Source organism: Ursus arctos, unplaced genomic scaffold (genome assembly GCF_023065955.2).
Source record: "Ursus arctos isolate Adak ecotype North America unplaced genomic scaffold, UrsArc2.0 scaffold_23, whole genome shotgun sequence".
In the NCBI taxonomy this organism is placed as follows: Eukaryota; Metazoa; Chordata; class Mammalia; order Carnivora; family Ursidae; genus Ursus; species Ursus arctos.
In genome coordinates, this window is record NW_026622908.1 from 31,209,959 (window position 1) to 31,220,821 (window position 10,863).

Below are 10,863 nucleotides of genomic sequence, written 5' to 3' on the forward strand. Positions count from 1 at the left end.
CCACCATTCATTAGTCGCTAATTACTACCCCTCTCTGAGCTGAGTGATTTACACACGTGTTTCATTCAATACTCGCAACATTCCTACAAGATAGGGACTATTGTCACTCTCGCTTCACAGATAAGGGTCCTGAGGCTCAGATTGGTTAAGTCACTGCCCCAAGGTCACACAGCTAGAAAGTGCTGTTCCAAGACTGTCCAACCCCAAAACCTGTGCATTAACCCCTATCCCATACGGCCTCTCCAAACACACCTGCCCCATCTGGCTCTCCTCCTTCCAGAAGAACAGAATTTAAAGCTGGAAGAGCCCCGTGAGCTCAGCTCACGCTTCCTGTCTCCATCGTTGTCACAGCACTGCTCCCAAGGAAAATCTCGTTCCCTGCCGGCGCTCCCGTGGCCCAGGGGCACTGTGCCTGGCCCAGAAAATGTGCTCAGGAGATGTTGGCTGAATTAACAAATTAAATAAATCTCTCATTTTGCTGAGAAGGAAGACCAGAGAAGGAAACTGGGGGGACCACACAAGGCAGGTAACCTGCCCCCCGGCCACCCAGCAAGGTAGTGATGACGGACTTTGGATTAGAGCGCCAGCCCTGCTTCTAGCACTATTTAACCTAAATTTACACAGAGCTTTCCTCTTTCTTTGATGTCACTTCATTCTCACAACAACCATGTGGCTATCGTCAGAGGTCATCAAATCTAAGACCATCCATGGGACACACCACTCTTTCATGTCACAGGGAGCAGAAACAACAACACTGTCAAGTATCCTTGAGAGACACCTGTCAACTCTAAGACATATGCCTACCACGTGAAAAATGTGTGTGATGTTATCTACGTGTTATAGACATGGAAAGAGGCTCAGAGGAACAGGAAGGCCAAGTCTTGATCACATAGCTATTAAGGGGCAGACCTGTGTGATTCAAACCAGTCCTGGGCTCTCGCTACAATTATACCTCAAGGCATTATGATTTGATGGCTGGTTTTTGGGGGGGGGGGGGATGCTATTTAAATAAACTTCATCATTTAGCTGGTGACACAGCTCCTTCCCCACTGGATTATAAGCATGACGTCTGAGAGCCATTGTCCCAGCACCTAGCACTGTGGCTAGCCCGGAACAAGCCCTCAAAAATTATCTAAGAGGTGGAGAGGGGTCACACTCTGAGGCACTGTCAGAAGTGCAGAAAACGGGGGCGCCTGGGTGGCTCCCACGGTTAAGCACGGGACTCTTGATTTCGGTTCAGGTCAGGATCTCAGGGTCTTGGGATCGAGCCCTGGGTGGGCTTCACACGCGGCGGGGTGTCTGCTTGAGATTCTCTCTCTCCCTCTCCCTCTGCCCCTCTCTCAGATCACCTGTGTGCATACACTCTCTCTAAAATAAATCAATCCTAAAAAAAAAAAAAAGTGCAGAAAACATGGGCCTGAGTTAGAAGTCCACCACCTTGGGCCAGTCCTGTGCTGCTGACAGATGAGGTGAAAGGCAAATGCAGAATGGGGGTGAGGGTGGGGTAGGACACCTGTAATTCCAATGGGTCCTGAGGCAGACAGCCCTGGTCAGAAGCCCAGCTTTGCCAGCTACTAGCTGTGGGGCCTTTGGGTGAGTTACTTAATCTCCCCAGGTCTCTGTTTCCTCATCGGCAACATGGCAATAATACTGCAGTTCTGCATCTCTCAGGAGATGGTGTGAGAATTCCATGAGAAAACAGAAGTAAAAAAGCTTAGCACAGTGTCGGGCACAAGGCAAACAATCTGTCACAGCTAAAGCCAGCTAAAGGAAGAAATGTCTGTCTTGCGCCATCTTGGACAGAATCGAACTGGCTGGGCGGGGGCAGATTTCATAACTGGGAACCCTCGGCCTCAGACTGGCCGTGTAAACAGCCGGTCCTGCAGTGGAAGACCTCCCACCAGCTTGTTCAAGATCAAATACACAAAATAAGAAATGAGAGTTGAGAAATCACCTTAGCATAGACACTGAGCGAATTAACAGAACCCTATGTCCTTACCTTGGTCAACCAAAAAGCAGGAATGTTTAAACCCTGGGTAGAAGAGATGAGTTTCTAGGAAAATAGAAAATATGGCAGCTAATTCCGGAAGAGTTTTTAAAAATACACTCCAAAAAAACTGAAACCTATTAAATACCGCAGAATAAATTGAGAATGTTTTCAAAGAGCTATACCCCAAAAAAGTGTCAGGTCCAGATGGTTTCATGGGTGAATTCTACCTGCTATTTAAGTTGTTCCAGAGCAAAGAGAAAGCAGGAAAACTTCCAAATTCTTTTTATGAAGCCAACAGAACCGTGGATGAAACCTGACAAAAAAGAACACAATAAAAGAAAAGACTAAGAAAGAGATGCTGAAAACTGCCTCTCTGCAAAGTCTGCAAACACTGGAAGCATTTCCCTTAGAGTCAGGAGCAAAATAAAGATCTCCACCAGCACCAGCATGATTTAACATTGTTCTAGAAGTGCTGGCCTATACAATTATACAACAGCGGGGGGGAAAAAACAAGAAGTATGAAAACAGGAGAGAAGAAAGCAAAATTATCATGGTTTTTAGTTGATGTGACTGGAAGCCTAGAAAAATGCAGGATAACTCACTCAGGAATTATCAGTAAAATCATTCCGTATCAATACCATAAGATGACCGATTATACAACTGATAAACAAAAGTGGGTAGCTTTCTTATATGCAGTCATCAACCAGTTAGAAAATATTTTTAAAAGACTCATTCAGATGGGCTACAACAAAAACACAACTGTTACAAATGTGCTAAATCTGTAAGAAGAATGCTTGAGAAGGCTACTAGGCTTAATAGTCTGAATAAATGTTAACATATACCCTGTGTTTGAATAGGAAGATGTGCTATTGTAAAGATGTCAGTTCTCATAAATCATATTTACAGTGATTCCCATTTTTTAAATATACAAAAAGAATTGCTTTTAGAACAAGATGGGCTGATTCTAAAGTTCATGTGGAAACATAACCATGCAAGAATAGCCTGACCAGCATGGGGAGTGTGTGGGGGAGGGCAGTGAGGATAGACTCCTTACCAGACATTAAAACATAATGTAGTATCTTAGCTAGAATGCGGAAACCACAGACAAAAGGAAAAACCAGATAAATTTAGACTTCATCAAAATTAAAAACGTAAGGAAAAAAACCAAAATTAAAAACAGTTGTGCTTCATAGGACACCATTAACGAAGTGAAAACACAACCCACAGAATGGGAGAAAATATTTGCAAATCATATATCTGATGAGGGACTAGTATCCAGAATATATAAAGAGCTATTACTACTCAATAAAAAGGGATAAATAATCTAATTTTAAATGGGCAAAGTATTTCAATAGACATTTATCCAAACAAGATATGCATATGGTTAATAACCACAGGAAAAGATGCCCTACGTCATTGGTCATTACGGCAGTGAAAATCAAAACCACAATTGGATGCCAGTTCACACCTACAAGGATGGCTATAATCAAAAAGGTAAACATTAACAAGCATTGGAGGACGGGCAGAAATTGGAATCCACCTACACTGCTATTAGGAAAGAATGTAAAATGCTACAGCCACCTTGGAAAACAGGCTGGAAGTTCTTCGAAAAGTTAAACATACAGTAATCATATGACCTAGCAATTCTACTCCTAGATAGATAGACAGATAGATAGACCCAAGAGAATTGAAAACATAGGTCTACACAAAAACCTGTACACAAATGTTTATACCAGCATTATTCATAATAGCCAAAAAATGGCAACAATACACATGTACATCAATAAATGAATGGGCAAATAAAATGTAGTGTAGATACACAGTGGAATATTACACAGCAATAAAAAGGAATGAGGTACTGATCCATGCTGCAACGTGGATGAACCCTGAGACTATCACGGCAAATGAAAGAAGTCAGCCATAAAATCCTACATACTGTATAATTCTATTTATACGACATGTCCAAAATAGGCAAATCCATAGAAACGAAAAGTAGATCCATGATTGCCAGGAGCTAGCTGGGAGCAGGGGAGGGTGGAGAAGAACTGCTAACAGGTACAGGGCTTCCTGTACCTGTGGGGTGATGAAAATGTGGTAGAATTAGATAGTAGTGGTGATTACACAACTCTGTGAAACTAGCAAAAACCTGAATTGTATACTTCGAAGGGTGAATTTTATAGTATGTGAATTATATCTCAATAAAGCGTTATTTAAAAAACCACGATGTAAAACTTTGGTAAGCAAAACCGTTACCTCCGAAGACCAGAAAAAAACACAATTACCCACCAGACTTTAGTATATAATCAAGGTGGCATTTCCAAAAAGAGGAAAGATGGATTATCTGGGAAGCAATCCTGGACCAACATTTCCTGATGGGTTAACAATGGGGGGAGGGCAGCACTTGGACCCCTACCTTGGTCCTCTCACCTAAATAGATCCAGATGTATCAAAGACTTATCTGTCAAAAGCAAAGCCATAAAGCAAGAGAAGTAAACAGGGAATTGTTTCCTAAATCTCAGAATAGGCAAAGCAAGACACAAACACAAAGGCCCCCAAGAAAGAAAAGGTATAAATTTGACTTATAAAGGTTCTAAATTTCTATACGGAAAAAAAAAATCAAAAGACAAATAGTAAATGGGACAAAATATTTGTAAAAATATAACCCATTTCCAATTTTCCTTTTTATATAAAAAGTGTGTTTGTATCACTAAGAAAAAACAACCCAGTAGAAAAACAAAGACCATTTCCAGAAATAAAAATGCAAATATGAAAAGATGTCAAACTTCACTCTTAATTAAAGGAATGTGCATTAAAACAACTAGATACCATTTTTCATCTATCAGACCAGCCAAGGTGAAAAAGTTTCCTAAAATACTGTATGTTAAAACATGTGTAAAAAGTGGCACAACTGAAAACTTATATCCACATAAAAATCTGCACACAGGGGCACCCTGGGTGGCTCAGTTGGTTAAATGTCTGACTTTGGCTCAGGTCATGATCGCAGAGTCCTGACATCAAGCCCCACACAGGCTCCCTGCTTGGCGGGGAATCTGTTTGCCCCTCTACCACTCCCCCCCTCCATGTGCTCTCTCTCACTCTCAAATAAATAAAATCTTTTTTTAAAAATCTGCACATAGATGTTTATAGTTGACCATTGAGCAACACAAGTTTGAACTGCATGGGTCCACCTATATGTGGATTTTTTTTATAAATAGAGTAAAATACTGCAAATGTATTTTCTCTCCCATATGATTTTCTTTTTTTTTTTTTAAGATTTTATTTTTAAGTTATCTCCACACTCAACATGAGGCTCGAACTCACAACCCCAAGATCAAAAGAGTCGCATGCTCCACCAACTGAGCCAGCCAGGCGCCCCCATATGATTTTCTTAATCACATTTTCTTTTCTCTAGCTTACTCTACTGTAAAAATATGCACAGCATACATAGAACATACAAAATATGTCTTAATCAACTGTTTATGTTATCAGTAAGGTCAAGAGTAGGCTATTAGTAGTTAAGTTTTGGGGGGAGTCAGAAGTTATATTCAGATTTTCAAATGTGTGGGGGTGGGCTTGCCTAACCCCTGCATTGTCCAAGGGTCAACTGTATAGCAACTTCATTCGTAATTGCCAAATCTTAGAAGCAACCAAAATGTGCTTTGATAGGTGAACGGATAAACAACCTGTGGTACATCCATACACTGGAATATTACTTAGCACTAAAAAGAAATGTACACTGGAATATTACTTAGCACTAAAAAGAAATGAGCCACCAAGCAACAAAAAGACATGAAGGAATCTTAAGTGCATATTGCTAGGTGAGAGAAGCCCATCGGAAAAGGCTAGTTACTATATGATTCCAACTATATGACATTCTAGAAAAGGCAAAACTAGGAAGATAATAAAAATATCAGTGTTTGTTAGGGGCTCGGGACAAAAGAGAGGGAGGGATGAATAGGCAGAGCATGGAGGATTTTTAGGGCAGTGAAACTACTGTGTATGATATTACAATGGCGGATACGTGTCATTACACATGTGTCCAAACCCACGGAATGTACAGCAACAAGAGTGCCCCCTAACATAAAGGATGGACTTTGTGTGATAATAATGTATCAGCATTGGTTCATCAGTAGTAACAAACATGCCACATTAATACAGCGTGTAAATAAGAGGGGAAACTATGGAGGGGAGGAGGGAGTGTCGTGGGAACCCTATACATTCTGATCAATTTCTCCATAAACCTAAAACCACTCTTAAGGGGCGCCTGGGTGGCTCAGTTGTTGGGCGTCTGCCTTCAGCTCAGGGCGTGATCCCAGGGTCCTGGGATCAGGCCCCGCATCGGGCTCCGTGCTCCACTGGGAAGCCTGTTTCTTCCTCTCCCACTCCCCCTGCTTGTGTTCCCTCTCTCGCTGGCTGTCTCTCTCTCTGTCAAATAAATAAAATCTTTAAAATAAATAAATAAATAAATAAATAAATAAATAAATAAATAAATAAATAAAACCACTCTTTAAAAAAATAAAATATACTAATTTTTCTTTAAACTTGCATGAATACAGTGGCAGTAGGTGTGTAAATTGATACAATCCCTTTGGAATGAAATTTGACAATACCTTCCCCAAATTTCAAAACCCAGACAGTCCACTTCTCAGACTTTATGTTATACATACAGTCACAGGCAGGAAATGGCATTTATACAAGACATTCATCAGTTCTGTTTGTAATAGCAAAAGACAGGAAATAACCTTGAGGCAGGCAGAATAATGGCCCCCCCAAAATGTCCCCATCCCCATCCCCGGAACCTGTGAATATGCATGGCAAAAGGGAATTAAAGTTGCAGATGGAATCAAGGTTGCTACACGGCTGACCTTGAAACAGGGGAGATTCTCCGAATTGGCTCAATGTAATCGCAAGGGTCCTTAGAAGTGAAAGAAGGAGAGCAGAAAAGGAGAGTGAGACTAGGGTGATTCAAGAAACACTCGGCCTATGGTTGCTGGCTTTGAATACAGAGGAAGGGGACACAAGCCAAGGAATGCAGGTGGTCTCTAGAAGTTAGAAAGAGCAAGGAAACTGATTCTCCCTCAAGTCTCCTCCAGAGGGAAGGCAATCCTGCCAACATCCTGATCTTAGCCCAGCAAGACCCATTTGGGGCTTTCGATCTACAGAACTGTAAGATAATCTATTTCTGTCATTTTATGCCACTGAGCGTTTGGTAAAATTTGTTACAGCAGCAATAGGAAACTCCACAGACCTAAACGTCTATCTGCAGAGAACCAGCTGAGCAAATGCAATGCAATCCTGTGCAGCCTTCAGAGAAAGGGGCCTCTATACATACTGGCATGCAAGTCATTTCAAGGAACATTGTGCAGTGAGAAACAAAACAAAACAAAATGCAGAGTATAAGAAGAGCATAGATTGCCTGTTATCTGTGTCAAAGGGGGGCACAGTTTCAACTCCACAGACATCCTCATACATGCATTGGCGATCTCTAGAGAGATATACCAGAACCTGGCACTGTTATTTAATATTTATTGCCACCAGAGGAGAAGAAAGGGTTACAAGAAGTTCCAACAGCAGAGATGCTCATTCTCCACTGTATCCTCCCTCAGGCTTTCTGGTTTTTGGTGTGGGTTGTTGTTGGCTTTTTTTTTTTTTTAAATCATGTACAAGTATTACCTTAAGAATAGAGGGAAAGAAAAAAACTGTGAAAAGGGAGTGAGCTCTGCTCAGACTTAAATGAGCTGTTAGTGTTTTCATCTTCTCAGTGAGTATTGGCTTCACCCCTTCTGCAGTCTGTGTACTGTGTACCGCCACATGTCTTTTCTCTTGTAATGTTGCTTAACAACCTTGACAGGTTATCATTATCCCCAACCCACAGGTGCAGCGCTGAGGCTCAGAGAGGTTTAGTGACCAAACTGCACAGCTGCTAAGTTTTACAGTTGGATTTTAGAGCCTGGTCTTCTGGTTCCAGGGCTCCCTCCTCTAGCCACTGCAAGATGGTGCTGCTAATTCCAACAGCCGCCGCAGGGGCGGGCGGAACCCTCGGCTGCTACAACACAGAGCTGTCCAGTGGGGATCTCAGCCCTTCCTGGGCCTTCGGGTCCCTCTTCCAGACCTCGGAGCTAAAGAGAAGGTCAGGCTCCAGAGGGGCCCCTGCCTACACTGCCTTCTGGAGGCAGCCCACCTTCTCCGGTTACATCCCGCAGCAAAGTTCCTTCTGGGCCTTCTGGGGAGAGGCTGCTGCCCGCGGTCACTGTGGCTCTAATTGTTCTCTCTGGTGAGCTCACGTTGCAGTGGGCCCAGCGCAGACACCTGCTTTCCTCAGGCAGGGATGAAACCCTAGAGATGACGGGCCTCTGCAGAGTATGACATCTTGATCAAATAAAGGCTGCCCTGAGATTTCTCATGCCTTCGAGCTTGGGCCCAGAGATGAAGGGGGTTTCCCCTGTCTGTCGGCAACGTACGTCAGGCGTGCAAATCCACCTTCCTGGGCCTCACTTTCTGGTAAAATAGAGATCATATGCCGGTGTTGCGTGGACAGGTGTGGCTGGGCCATTTCCCTCTTGGGAGCACTGTTTAAATATAGCCGGACTGCCTTTCATGGGAAGGATCTCAGGGCATTTTAAAAAATGAGTAATTAATGAAGTTCAACCTCCCAGAAAAAGCAGAATTATTATCTTCATTTTATAAATAGATCAAAGGTCACACAATCAATGGCAGATGTAGGAAACAGATGTAAGAATTCTGCTTTTGTCCCTGGCTGCAGCCACTCAATCCCACCCCTGGTATCACTGGCAGACCTCCTTTCTGCTCTCTGACTTCTGGCCAAAGACGTGGAATTGGCCTTTATATGTTTCCACTTAAAGGTTTGAATTCTATGTATGGTTCATATGCCTTTGATATGTCTGGAATTTATAAAAGAGAAGGAGAAGAATGATATTTGATGCTTTTCAGAGATCATGTTGGGACTGAGCCTTATATAATGGGTCAAATGCCAATAAAGGAAAAAAAAAAAACCCGCTCACCAGATCTTCAGGAAGTTCACTTTTATTCTCCCTCGGAAAGAATTTGGTCTGTTAAAATTAAACAGAGTGTATCTTTAGTCACCCAAATGAGTATTATGGGAACAACGGAAGTCACCACTTATTGAGCGCCAACTGTGTGCTAAGCACTGCTCTTCTTACCGGCATACTCTATACCTTGGGGTTTTCACAAACACCCAAGGAGGTTTTTATCACTCGTTCATTTTATAGATCACATACAACTGGGCCCAGAGATAAAAGATGGGTTGAGGAGAAAGGAAAGAGAAAGTTCAAATAAAATGAATGAAGCAAAAATGACTGGATATATACTCCGTCCCAGAGGTGTTGTGTTGTGATGGAGACAGAGATGGAGATACAAAGATGAGAAAAATAGGTCTCCAGGAATTTATAGCCTTGTGAGGGGTTGAGGGTGAGGGCTGAGCAGAAGGATAGAAAAAGACAAATAATGTCAATGCAATTCAGTCCAGAAGTATTTATTGAGTTGCTGGTAGGTGTTAGACACTGCATTAGTCACAGGGGATGGTTCCTCTTCTCATGAAGCTTACAGTCTAGTGGGAAAGTCAGACATTAATCAAATAATTGCACAGATTTAAACTGTAATTGAGTGGAGTAAAAGACACCAGATGGGCTACAGCCTGACAGAGGATTAGTATCCAGAACATATAAAGAGCTCCTACACATAATAAGAGATACTCCAATGGAAGCACTGTCAAACTAAGGGCAACTTTTAAAAGATGAAAGGCAAATGGCCAATAAACAAAGGAAAGTATGCGTAGTCTCTCTTGTAAACAGGGAATTGCAAATTAAAACATTGAAATACCATTTCACACCCATCAGCTTGGCAAAAATTTTAAAGTCTGACATTACCAAGTGTTGTGGAGGATGCCAAGCACAGGAACTCTTACTTACATACTGCGATCTAAGTGTAAATTGGTACGACCACTTGGAAAAACTGTTCAGCCATGCTGAGTAAAGCTGCCAATTCACATGACCTGAGCCCAGCAATTTCACACACAAGTATCTGCCCGATGGCTCACTTTCACACAAGGGGATGGGGATAAAAAAACATTAATTGTAGCATTATTTCTAACAACACAAAAAGTGAAAATAAGCCACACGTCCTTCAGAAACAGATGGGGAAATAGAGTGTGGTGAACTCATACAATGGGACCCAAATTAGCGGTGAAAATGTATGATCTAGAACTACATGTACCAATGTGAATACATTTTGAAATCATAACACTGAGTAAAAAAAGCAAGTTGCACAATGATATATTCAGTATAATGCCACTTCCCCAAAGTTTACAAACATGTCAAACAATCTATAAAGTGTTTATAGGCACAAACATATGCAGTAAAAATACAAAAGCGTGTATAGGAATGATACACCCCAAATGCAGGATAGTGGTTAATTACCTTAGGAGAGGGACAGACATGGGTTCAAAGGGCTCTATCTAGATCTAAAGATGTTTTATGTTCTTGAAAAAAAAAAGATTTGAAGAAATTAGGGCAAATGTTAAGCTTTGGCAAAGGCTTGAGGGGCAAGGGAGGGGTGCAGAATGAACAGGTTTGATGATATTACTCTCCCGCAGTTTTTTCTATGCTTTGATCTGTCCAAGAAGGATTGGATTGAATTGGAGGTGGGGTTAGGGGAGGGGTCAGGGAAGCTGTCTCTGAGGACATGATGCTGACTCAGGATGAGAGCCAAAAATTGAGTAGGTGAGGAAGGGCAGAAAGTTGCACCAAGCAGAGAGAACCAGCTATGCAAAGACCCTGGGGTCTGAGGTTGTGCATAGAGACTGGAAACAGACCCCAGTATGGCCAGAGCAGAGG